Source organism: Bubalus kerabau, chromosome 19, assembly GCF_029407905.1.
Source record: "Bubalus kerabau isolate K-KA32 ecotype Philippines breed swamp buffalo chromosome 19, PCC_UOA_SB_1v2, whole genome shotgun sequence".
Taxonomy (NCBI): domain Eukaryota; kingdom Metazoa; phylum Chordata; class Mammalia; order Artiodactyla; family Bovidae; genus Bubalus; species Bubalus kerabau.
The window spans coordinates 47,502,119-47,515,342 of NC_073642.1; the positions used below are offsets into that span (position 1 = coordinate 47,502,119).

Consider the following 13,224-nt stretch of genomic DNA (forward strand, 5'->3'; position numbering starts at 1 on the left):
CAGACTTAGCAGGTTGCTAGAGGTTTCTGGTGTGGGTTTTAAAGGAAGAATGGATTTACAAGTGGTTACTGGTAACCTCTTGATTTCTAATCACAGAAGCCCAAGACTGCATGTGGGTATGTGAAGCGTCTGTGCAATGTGACTCACACACCATGATGAAGCCCGTCAGCCCTTCCTGGGATGATATGTGGTAGCCGACTGTTTGCCAAGCCGAGATTCCTGTCACCAACCCCAAAGAGGAACCAAACTCACAGAGTAAGTTAAAGAACCATGGCGGTACCCAGAGCTGAGCCTGAAAAGTAATAGGCAGTTATTGCAGACCAGCCCAGAGGGTACTCAGAGAAGGCAATGGCACCCCACTCCAGTACTCTTTCCTGGAGAATGCCATGGACGGAGGAGCCTGGTGGGCTGCAGTCCATGGGGTCGCTAGGAGTTGGACAAGACTGAGCGACTTCACTTTCACTTTTCTCTTTCATGCATTGGAGAAGGAAATGGCAACCCACTCCAGTGTTCTTGCCTGGAGAATCCCAGGGACTGGGGAGCCTGGTGGGCTGCCGTCTATGGGGTCGCACAGAGTCGGACATGACTGAAGCAACTTAGCAGCAGTAGCAGCACTGGAGGGTACTGGGAAGAGAAACAGAATTCAATACATGCAATAGAGCATATGCATAACCTCCTCAGTACAAGCATATGCTAAATGCGAAGGACTTGCTCCAGGGCATTGGAGTCATGGGAAACGTAATAAATGTGTCTGATCAAGGGAGGAGATGCCCTCCCTCATTTATTAAGAAAGCGAAATACTACACAGTGTCAATCAAAAGAAGGGCCCACAAGCCTCTCAGTCTTGTGTTGATGCTCTGGGAATGAAATGAAAATTCCATAGACGCTGTAACTAGCAACCTACTAGCAACTTCCGCAAGGCAAGACATTATGACGCTTTAAAATGTAGGCAATCATCATCACCATGGACATGATACAGAAAGGAATTAAGAATAAATTAAACCTATTGAGGAATAAATTATGTGTTCCACTTAGTAAATTTTAAATAATGTATTTTAGTTTCTTTCTTTTTTAAAAAAGGGCCAAATCTATCTTTAAACAGAGTTAAAAATTATAATGTGGTTCAGTGGAGCTCAACAAGCATTTGGCTGAATTCTGTCTCCGATCCAGGCACCGTGCCGGTTCCAGGGACACCCAGATGGTGCAGTAGGACCCTGGCCCTTGAACAGTGTTCTGCTGCCGGGTGGCAATGTGCTCATTAGCTTAGATGCGTACTTGGTGTAAGATTCCTTGAAAAAACTACCTGGCAGCTGCTGAAAGATTCTGACATTCTCATAATCTCTTTGGTCTATTCGAGTATATGATATATAGCACACTTGCCCAAAGACCTACCCATATCTATGGAGACAGTTAGTTTTGTTGATAAAGTTGAAAACTGAGCTATTTGTATGTTCACATATTAGCCTTGTCAGGAGATAAGCAGATTTTTCAAAGGGAAAAAGCTGGTGCAATTTAATTGCCTCGGGGCTCTGGACTCAGTAAACCTGGTTTCCATTTCTAGCTCTGCAGCCACTCCTTAGCAAGCAACCTTTAACAAGCTGCCTAATTTTTCTCTCCCTTTTATTTTCCTCAATGCAAAATAGGACCAAGCGAGGGTAAGGGTGGGGGGAGCATAGTGAAGAGAGGAGTATAAGAGCTGATGTGAACGCACTACTAGGGTGAGTTAAATGAGTATAAAATTCTTCTTTATCTTTTGGTGGAAACATGTTAGGAAAAGAGATACTAGTGTAAATTATAATTAACATCAAGCTAAAAAAAAAACACCTGAAGTCAAGCATTGTTAATCTAATAATAGTTTGATGAAATACTTTCAATTAAATAGATTATTTCCAAAAGGGTAATATTTCCACTTACAGAAAGAATAATTTACTTTTAAAACATTTCAAATGTCTCATTTAAAATAAAGATAACAATCTAATGATGTAGATATTCGGCTAAAGGCAAAACTGAAAACAACTCCTTAGCAGTTTAAAACCAGCTCTCAAACAGTTTAAAGTTATTTCTGTTCCCTTTGTCCAACAACAATGATTCAAAATAACAAAAAACATGAAAAAAAAAAAGTTAGAGTTCTTACTATATGTAACTTATAGGAAATAGTAGAAAAAGTTTATATTATGAGCAATGTGGTTTAGATTTTGCTTTGCTGTTAGCTTGCAAGTTTGCATGGCTCATGTAAATTCTACGGCACGGAACCTCTGCACGGTAGCATCCTCCCTTTCAAGGTTTTATTCACTTCAAAACCCCTGTTGTAAAACATCATTTGAGGTAGCCAAGTGGAGGAGACTGAGTAGTGGGGCAAATTAAGGGAAGAGCGTCAAAGAAATCAACACAAAGAGTTTTTATGTAGTTGATCCCAAACCTTATTTGAGAAGTCTGAATAGGATGAAAAGGTTTTCTCTATTTGGTAGTTTCACTTAATCCTCCATCCAAACATTTGCCCCAATAAACATTAGATTATTTTTATGTTAGCTATAAAGCTGTCAGTCCTCAATAAACAGATCCACTCCTGGTGGTTTTACCTTTGCTGTCAAAGAATTGTCAATATGCATACTGGCTCTTAAATTAAAACAAACACACAGGAAGAGAAATGTAAAATAGAATCACGCAGCAGAGTTTAACGGGAGGCTGTTGAAATCCTAAATAGTTGGTGGTGATTAGAAGTTCAATATACTGTGATATAAAGTAGTCAATGCGTTGTTAGCACCTTGCTGTCTCCTTAATGGAATGCTGTGACCTCTCCTATTCAGGTAAGCCAGGTCTTGCTTTAGTGTGTCTCAATTAAATTTTATGTCTGATGTGTCCATTTGTTGTAGGAAAAGAAACAAATCCAATGAAAGGGACACTTTGAAGGTTTTTATTTCCTATGCGGACAGTTTACTTTTGTCTGGAAAGTCCCTTCACAGCTTTCGTGGGTCTTTTCCCTGTGACTGAGAATGGTTTTTTTTAAGAGTGTTATGAGATACGGAGGTATTGAAAATGCAAACCGACTTTCCAACTGGTCAAATCTCTATCGTTTATTTATGCTTTCGGAAGAATTTTTTCACAAAGGCTAATAGAGTCATGTGACTGAGACAAGAATTTCTGCTCACTACAGTCACTGCGCTGCAGAATTAAGCTTTCAGAAGGCCAAAGCTGTGTCTCTTTTTATGTACTGTGTGTGCTGCGTAACAGAGGGCTGTGTATACATAGGCAGCCACTAAATACTATTTGCTTGGTGGGTTACAAGTGTCACTCTAAGGCTGGCAAAGAAACAACATAAGTCCCGGGTGGCAGAGTGGTAAAGAAGCCGCCTGCAGTGCAGGAGATGCAAGAGATGTGGGTGCGGTCTCTGGTTCGAGAGGATTCCCAGGAGAAGGAAATGGCAGCCCACTCCAATATTTTTGCTTGGAAAATTCCATGGACTGAGGAGCCTGGCGGGGCTACAGTCCAGGGGGTTATAAAGAGTTGGACAAGACTGAGTACACACACATAGAAAGATGCAGATATCTAAGATGTAGGTTCTTAGCTTGCATAATGTTCATCACCTATATAAAAAAGCTTTGCAAACTTTAGGGAACTGGGCCTCACACCAGAGAGAAATATACTTATTAATATGATTATATATAATATCACAAAAAAGTGGTTCTTTTAATTCTATTTACTTTAATTCTGTCTGAAATGAGTAGTTCTTCTTTCTAGAAAGAAAGAAAAAAAAAAGAGAGAAAGGAAAGCAAGGGAGAGAGATAAAGATCTTTTATATTGGACAGTCCGAAATAAGGGATCAAAATAGGATGTGGGGCACTAAAAGGTATAACCTGGGTGAACAAAGAGTTTGAGGAAAAGAGAGCTGAAGGCAAATATATTGGGAATCTTAAGGTCCTGATGAATACTCCCTTTGTTCTGTGTACAAAACGCATGATCTTCCCTGCCAAGGCTGAAAGAAAATGGATTTCCCCAAGGAATGTCCCATCACTGGGGAAGAGATCTGCCATCAAAAGCCAACATACTCTTAGGTGCAGCAAAAAGATTAAATGTTTAAGACAGATGATGGGGTAGAGGAACGAGTGGAGACAGGGATGCAGGAAAGGTAAGATGTCAGCAAATGAGATCCACAAACATGAAAGGAGGAAATTGAGAGTGTCAACTTTAAACCCACAGTTTGTGTCTTGTGGCCCTGAGCAATGCGGAGTTTCAGGAGAAAGAGGGACATTCTGTTCATTAGGCGGGTGTTTCTTATATGTCAAACATGCATGACGGAGCTCATGCCAAAATACATTAAGTAGTGCCCCGTCGTCCAGAAGGAACATCTGAAAAAACGTAAAGGTCACATTACAAAAAGAGTTTAGTGCCCTAGCAGATGTCAATATGCAATTTGGCTTCTCAATTTTTCAGTTATTTCTAACATTTGCAACTAGCCCAGTCAGCCAAAGCAGAACAATCTATGTTTCTTTTTAAAAAAACTCTTTTTAAATAATGTAGGTAAAGATCTGGATCCAGGTCACCTGGGTTCATCAGATTTCTTTAACCTGTGAAACGTTAAGACAAGTTATACAAAGTTTTTGGCCTTGGTTGTCTTATCTATAAAATGGGAAGAATGATAGTTCCCCTCTATAGGTTGCTATGAGAGTTAACCAATTTACTGCATGTAAAGCACTTAGCAAAGTGCCCGGCTTCTGGTAAATTTAACTTTCTTTCTTTTTGGTTACATAAAATGAGTTTTCAAAAAATTTTGTGATCTCCCTCATCAAAAGTATATGTATTATTATTATTTCTGTACTTATTTAATCAAGTAGTTGTAAAAATTGAGTACTTACCACTGCACACTGGTAGGATAAAACATACCCTTTAATATTTAAGAACTAATAAAACAGTTAACAAGTTACATGCTGACAATGTAACATGCAGACTGAAAATCCCCCTACTGAATTCTTATTTTCTGTTATAGTACTTTTCAAGATTTCCATGTGAGTCTTTTATTAAAAAAATAGATTTCAAATCTCTGGTGAAATTCTCCATCTTGTCTTTTACTTTCTTGAACATATTTATTACATCTTTTTAAACAGTCTTTTTAATATTTTAATATTTGTACACTTTTATTTATAGCAGCATTGTTTACAATAGAATGTGAATACAACCCAGTGTCCACTGACACACAAATAAACAAAATATGACCTGAACATGAGTGTGTGTGTGTGTGCTAAGTCACTTCAGTCGTGTCGGACTCTGTGCGACCCCATAGACGGCAGCCCATCAGGCTCCGCCATCCTTGGGATTCTCCAGGCAAGAATACTGGAGTGGGTTGCCATTTCCCTCTCCAATGCATGAAAGTGAAAAGTGAAAGTGAAAGTGAAGTCGCTCAGTCCTGTCCGATTCTTCCCGACCGCATGGACTGCAGCCTACCAGGGTCCTCCGTCCATGGGATTTTCCAGGCAAGGGTGCTGGAGTGGGTTGCCATTGCCTTCTCCAATGGGTGAAAGTGAAAAGGGAAAGTGAAGTTGCTCAGTCGTGTCCGACTCTCCGCGACCCCATGGACTGCAGCCCACCAGACTCCTCCGACATGGGATCCTCCAGGAAAGAGTACTGGAGTGGGGTGCCATTGCCTTCTCCTGTGAAGTACCTAGAGGAGTCAAACTCACAGATATAGAAAGCAGAATGTGTTTGCCAGGGGCTGTGAGGAAGGAAAAATGAAGAGCTATCATTTAATGGTTACAGAGTTCAGTTTGGAAAGATGAAAAAGTTTTAGAGGTGGATAGTGGTAATGGTTTCACAACAATGTAAATGTAAATACGTTATGCCACTGAACTGTACACTTAAACATGGTTAAAATGGCAAAGTTTATCTTATGTATGTTTTACTACAGTAAAAATTAAGTTTAATTTAAAAGTCCCTGTCTGATAATTCCAAAATTTGAGTCACTTACTTGCTGTCTCTGTTTCTCTTGATATCTGGTCATTTTCCCCCAAGACCCTGCAATTTTTTATTGAATACAGGACATTGTGCATTAAAAAAAATCAAAGAGCCTCTGGATGGTGGTATCTCTCTGTAAAGAGGAATAAATCTTCTCTTAGCAAACAGATAGATGGAGTCTAGCAGGTCACCTTCATCTTTCTGACGGCTGGATACAGGCTTTGTTAGGAACAATGTTTGTGTTTTACTCCTAAGGTATATCCCTATCTTGAGAGTGGACATTTTAAGTTTCAATTGAAAACTCAGTGTTTACAAGAACTCTTCCACCTGGCTGGTCTCACCAGAATCATGGGGCTGCTGAAATCTCTGTTCATTTCTTGTCTGTTTTTACTGGGTTTCTTGGAGTTTCTTCCTGTTCACAGGAAGCTTAGGAATTGGCAAATCCATCCAGGTGAAATTGCTTATAGATCTTTGGGTTCACTTCTCTGCAGTTCCCTCTTCTTTTCTCTTTCTTTGCTTCTCAGGGCTCAGCCATTTGCCAGCCCTGAATACCAACCCTTAACTACTCTCCCTGCCTAAAATATGGTCTCATCTGCCTCCCCCAACCCTTCCCCTCATGACTCAGCAACACCTTTATGGAAAAAGCCAGAGTGAATGTAGAGGTCAATGACATGGGCTTCCTTCTCTTAGGTGTTGTAGCTCCTCACAAGTTCTGCCTGCTTTGGAGATGCTCTATTGTCTTAAAAAAGTAGTCTGTGTATTTTGTCCAAAGTCTACAGTCATTTTCAGCAGGAGAGCTGTTCCGATACAAGCTACTGCGGTTGTTGGAATCGAAAGTCTGTTAATGTTGCCTTTTAAAATTCTAACTCTTGATGTGCCTCTGATTCTGTTCTAAACATTCTTTTGTTTTCATTTTAATTCCTCTTTTTATGGACCTGAGTATTTGGTTTTTATTTTTAATTTTCAAATTTTTATTGGAGTACAGTTGATTTCAAATGTATGTTCTGCTGTATAGCAAAGTCAATCAGTTACACATACACATTTATCTACTCATTTTTAGATCTTTTCCCACATAGGACATTACCGAGTATTGAGAAGCATTCTTCCTTATTCGTTATCTATTTTATATTATATATAGTAGTGTGTATATGTCAATCCAAGCTTCCAGTTTGTCCCTCGCCCACCCCCATTCCCCTTGTTTGTATTTATACTGCTTTAGGTTCCCGTGCTTATCAAACCTCAGTCAGGCAGTGCCGTAAGTACAGTAGTAGAGACAGACACCTTCTAAGCAACGGGAGTAAATTGTTTTCCTTCACTTGGATCATCAGCCCCTCAATTTCCCTAACTAACCCCCTCCCCCCAGTACCACCCAGCAGTGGGTCCCTTGAATCTAACCCTCTACTTTCAGCCACCACATCACTCTAAGGAGTTTAATGGTTATTTAAACCATTTTCTTTCCAATGGTACCTAAAATAATAGCACATCTTACATAGCAAATAGATGGGGGGAAAGTGAAAACAGTGACAGACTTTATTTTCTTGGGCTCCAAAAATCACTGTAGTCAGTGACTGCAGCCATAAAATCAAAAGATGCTTGCTCCTTGGAAGAAAAGCTACGACAAACCTAGGCAGCATATTAAAAAGCAGAGACATCACTTTGCCAACAAAGGTCCATTGTAGTCAAAGCTATGGTTTTTCAAGTAGTCATGTACAAATGTGAGAGTGGCACCATAAAGAAGGCTGAGCACAGAAGAAGTGAAGCTTTTGAACTGTGGTATTGGAGAAGATTGTTGAGAGTCACTTGGACTGCAAGGAGATCAAACCAGTCCATCCTAAAGTAAATCAACCTTGAATATTCCATTGGAAGGACTGATGCTGAAGCTTCAATACTTTAGCCACCTGATGCACAGAGCCAACTCACTGGAAAAGACCTTGATGCTGGGAAAGATTGAGGGCAAGAGGAGAAGGGGGCAAGAGGATGAGATTGTTGGATGGCATCACCGACTCGATGGACATGAGTTTGAACAAGCTCCAGGAGTTGATGATGGACAGGGAAGCCTGGTATGCGGTAGTAGTCCATGGGGTCACAAAGAGTCAGACATGACTGAGTGACCGAACAACAATAATCCTGTGGCTTCTGAGAGAGCAGTTTGTAAAAATGGATGCAGACAGAAGCCAGATCACGAGGATTAAGGAGCAAGCACGTGGTATGAAACGTTTTGTAATCTAATATATATTCTATTTTATATGTGAACTCAGATTTTTCATAATTGATATGTCTTATTGCTTAGTGGGTCTCACATTGCAATACTCTTCTAATTTTGGTTCTTTTGTAAATAGTGACAAATTCTGGGAATTTAATTTGAATTTTGAAATGCATGTTGAGCCATTCACTGAAAACTTAAAGGATGCAAAACGGTAATGACACCAGAGAACATCATTGTCTCTTATTGTGGTTCTTGATTCTTCTAATTTAGGGAAAACTTTACATAAGGAAAGCAAAGAACTCATTCACTTAACATAAACTTACGAACTCGATCAGTTTCCAAAATTCATCTCACACTTTACCTCATTTTTTTGTTACTGCTGAGACTCTGTCTACATTAGAATTCCTGCTAACTAGGGCTTTGTTTTCCCATGAGTTCTCCATGGCCAGAGGAGAATTATGGACATAGTGTTTATCAGCAGGAGAGCTAGGCTGCTGCATACGGCTGTCATCTGCTCTAGGTTTTGGTGACCACATATTTCAACATATCTTGCAGTCATATGATGATTTCCACCCCATCTAACAATTCATCCAAGGAACTTTGGTTAAATGCCTTATCTCATGTTTCATGAGGTTTTCCTGGTTATTATTCAGTATTCAAGTTGAGTTAGGCAAAGTCACCAACAGGTCAAATAACAAAGTTAGTTTATGCAGTGAGGCTTAATCCTAAACTAATACTGTAACTTCCTTTTGGAGAGGGCTCTGTTCTGAGTTGACAGCCTTTATCGTGGTTTCATGGGATGACGGTACCACTCTTCAGAATATATATTTTTCTAATTTCATTTGCCTAAGATGTCCTCAAAAAGTCAAATCTTTGTATTCTTTGAGTACTGATCTTAGGATCCAATCTATTATTCTGGGAATCTCAATAAATTCCTTTCTGCCAAAATTTTCTGGTTTGTAGAATGTAACCAACCATACCACCTCTCCCAGATGCTCTTTATCCAAGTGAGATATGTGGCAATGCTTTGAACTCATAATGGAAACAGTATAAATCTGAGATGTTGCTTCTATTATTACTAATACTACTATTAAGTTATTGACAGAAGGGGAGTATGATACAGGATGCAGAAGACCTTGGATGAATGCCCGCCCCAACAAACACCAGCTATGAGATGCTGGGCAAGGTTTTTAACATCCCTTATCAGTTTCCTGACCAGAAAATGAAACATCATACTCCCCACCTTTCTAGCTGCTGGGTTCTTGTGGAGCATCAAGATAAGTAAGATGTACGGACACATTTCACAAAAGGGTAAAAATGGCAACAGTGATTTTGAATATAATCACTGTTATGACAGCAGAGCCTGAACCTTTTCCTTTCTTCCAGTTTTAAACAACCTGAAAGAGCTGGAGGAGATGTAAAGCTAGAGTCATGAGACTAGACAAAGAATTCATAGGCTGAGAACATTGTAACTGGGTAACTAAACAGATTGCTAAGCAGCAACTGAGTAAAACCTGTCATAATTCACACTGATTGATTCTTCAATGGAATTTGACCATGGGATTTACAGAGAAAATGTAACAATCTATAAGCAATTAAATTTAGTTTAATGCATATATGTGTGCATATGTCTGTAGGTATTTTGCCAATGCTTTTACTTCTTAACAGAGTTCTAGACTATTAAGAATCCATGTCACCTTTTTCTAAGAAAAATAAAATGAGCTTAAATATTCATATTGCTAGGAATAGAAGACTTCCTACCAAAAAGATAGCACATTGAAAGATGTAATTCTATAAAGTCAGAGACACTAGCTGAAATCAATGATGAAGATAAAATATTAACTCCTTTAACTTGTCTATGTCAAATAATGCCTAAGTTGTTTTCTACAATAAGAGAATCAGACAAAAGTAGAAGAGTTTTTGGAGATTTTCTTTCTCATTCTCCTCTGAAAATGTTCAGTTTAACAACCTAGAGAAAGGATTCTGGTTTTTGTAAAGATATTTTTCCTCCCAAGGTGACTATGCATCTAGCCCATCAGAAATCCAGAACAAGTTGAAATAAAAGGCTGGAAATATTTTCAAATGGACATCTCCCACTGACGATGAAATCCCCTCACTCCCCATTAGCACTCTATAAAAACATGAAGAATATCTGCTAGGGCTCTGAACTTAGACACCGACCTTCCCCAAAGACAACTACTTCCACCCAAACAACTGGTCCTCCTTTCCTACTTGTCAGCGCTGCTTGCTGAGAATGGCCGTGTTTGGTCTCTTAATCAGACCTTGATGACGGGCTGACATCACTGCAAACGTTTTCACTTACTTTTTGGCAACACTTAAATCCTTGCCAAAGGCCAGTCAGTAAGTCAGAAAGCATTGTTAGTGCGAGGCTGGTGGAGGAGGGTGTGTGACTGTCAGCTAGCAATCTATGGTGATGACAGGAGGGAAATTTAGGAGCTGAAACCATTTTAAAGGTCACTCAGTGTACAGAACAAAAGATTCTAATTTAGAAAAGGAAACAATTCTGGGACATAGAAGCATCAGGATGCTGCTGTCTGAGTCCTCTGAAAATTCACTATCCACGCCTTGATTGCAAAGACCTCTTAATAACCTGATACAGCTTAAACCAATAGCTATTTGCTTCAGCAGCAGTGTAAAATAATCTGGTAAAATAGGAATGCCAAATAATGTACCAGGGGTTCAACTGCCTGTTTTTTTTTAATTTATTTTTTTGAGGTAACATTGATGTATAACACTGTGTGTGTCATATGTGCATTATTTTTCTACTTCTGTATACACCACAGCATGCTCACCACCAAAAATTTAGTTCCCATCCATCAACATAGAGTCAATTCCCTTTACCCATTTTGCCTTTCCCACTGTCCCTTCCCTTCTGGTAACCACTATTCTGTTCTCTGTGTCTGAATGTTTGTTTTTGTTTTTGGTTTGGTTTGTTCATTTATTTACTTTGTTTGTTTTTTATATTCCACATATAAGTGAAATCATACAGTGTTTGTTTTTCTCTGTATGACTTATTTCACTTAGCACAGTACCCTCAAGGTCCATCCATGTTGCAAATGGCAATCATTCATCTTTTTAAATGACTGAGTAGTATTCTAATGAATATATATATATATATATATATATACATATCACATCTTTATTTTTTAAAAAGATTTGCAGTATTCTCTCTCCTTACCTTTCCTTTTAAAAATAATTTTATTTATTTATTCATTCTTGGCTGTGCTGGGTCTTCACTGCTGCATGGGTTTTTCTCTAGGTACTGCAAGCGGAGGCTACTCTCCAGCTGCAGTGCTTGCAGGCTTTTCATTGCAGTGGCTTCTCTTGTCGTGGAGCACGGGCATATGCAGGCGTCAGTAGGTGTGGCTCCTGGGCTCCCTAGAACAGGCTCAACAGTTGTGGCACAGGGGCCTAGTTGCTCTGCAGCATGTAGGATCTTCCCAGATCAGGGATCAAACCCATGTCTTCTGCACTGGCAGGAGCCACCAGGGAAGCTCCTCACTTTTTGAAAAATTTTCAAACTTGAATTGCTAAATAGAGTTTAAAATTCTTAGCAGAAGTTTTCAGTGAAAAGCTATTACATATATTGTTGGTTCAGTTGCTTAGTCATGTCCGACTCTTGGCGGCCTCATGGACTGCAGCATGCCAGGCTTCCCTGTCCTTCACCAACTCCCAGAGTTTGCTCAAACTCATGTCCATTGAGTCAGTGATGCCATCCAATCATCCTATCCTCTGTCATCCCCTTCTCCTCCTGCCTTCAGTCTTTCCCAATGAGTAGGCTCTTTGTATCAGGTAGCAAAAGTATTGGAGCTTCAGCTTCAGCATCAGTTATTCCAGTGAGTATTCAGGATTGATTTCCTTTAGGATTAGCTGGTTGGATCTCCTTGCAAACCAAGGGACTCTCAAGAGTCTTCTCCAGAACCACAAAGGCATCAGTTCTTTGGGGCTCAGCCTTTTTTATTGTCCAGCTCTCACATCTGTACGTGACTACTAGAAAAACCATAGCTTTGACTATAAGGACCTTTGTAGGCAAAGTAATGTCTCTGCTTGTTAATATGCTGTCTAGTTTTGTCATTACATATATGCTTTATGACTAAAATTTTGTGAGTATAATATACTAAATCTTTGATAAATTATATTTAAAAGGAACATGAATCATTAGAAGATAGTAATAGCAGGCCCATGCCTGAATTGAGATCATCACTTTTCTCTTTTTCTAAAACAGGAGAAAGCTTGGAAGAACACAGTGGCTTCAGTCTACTGAACCCACATTCTGGACCTGGGTTGATCACTTATAAGATTTGCCAGAGAGATCTGCTATAGTTTTACTCTCCAAACTCTCACTGGCTGTGTTTTTTTCTTGTTTTCCTTTTTTTCTGAGCTAAAGAGGACACTTGTTCTGCCATCATTAAGAAGCCCAGGCAAGCCAGGGCTGAACTCTGACAAGTGGGGGCAAGAGCAATGGGGACCGTCTGCTTTCCCTCTCATCACCACTTAAAAACAAGGGAGAAGGGATGTAATATACAGCATGGTGACTATAATCAACAATATTGTACTGTACACTTGGAAGCTGCTAGGAGAGTAGGTCTTTAATGTTCTCACCATACATAAAAATGGTAATTATGTGAGGTGATGGATGTTTTAACTAGCCCTATTGTGGTGATTAGTTTGCAATAAATGCATGTATCAAATCCTCACATTGTACACTTTAAACTTATGAAAGTTTATATACCAATTATATATCTCAATAAAGCTAGCAACAAAAGAAAACAAAACAAGGGAGGTCCAGTAGGTGCCAGAAAGGGCTGCTTTGGTAAAATAAAAAGGATAGAAGAGAAGGTACTCAAAGGCACCAGGAAACTCATCACAGAAGGCACACTGCACTTCTAGTACCCACCAAAGAGTGAATTCACTCGGGTAAATCGGGCTTGCAAACCCAGTCAACACCCAGTGACCTACACACAACTTATTTATACTATGGATTCTGTGCTTAGGACCCTGGGATATGGTCTGTAATTATTTATCTGAGTGAAAATTCTGCATTTGTTAAG

General features: G+C 39.5%; 1 protein-coding gene across 2 annotated transcripts in view; it reads right to left on the reverse strand.

Annotated features, from left to right (window-relative positions):
- SLC25A21 (solute carrier family 25 member 21) overlaps window positions 1-13,224 on the reverse strand; it is a 521,296-nt gene that overhangs the window by 128,342 nt on the left and 379,730 nt on the right. The gene's annotated exons all lie outside the window — the stretch shown is intronic.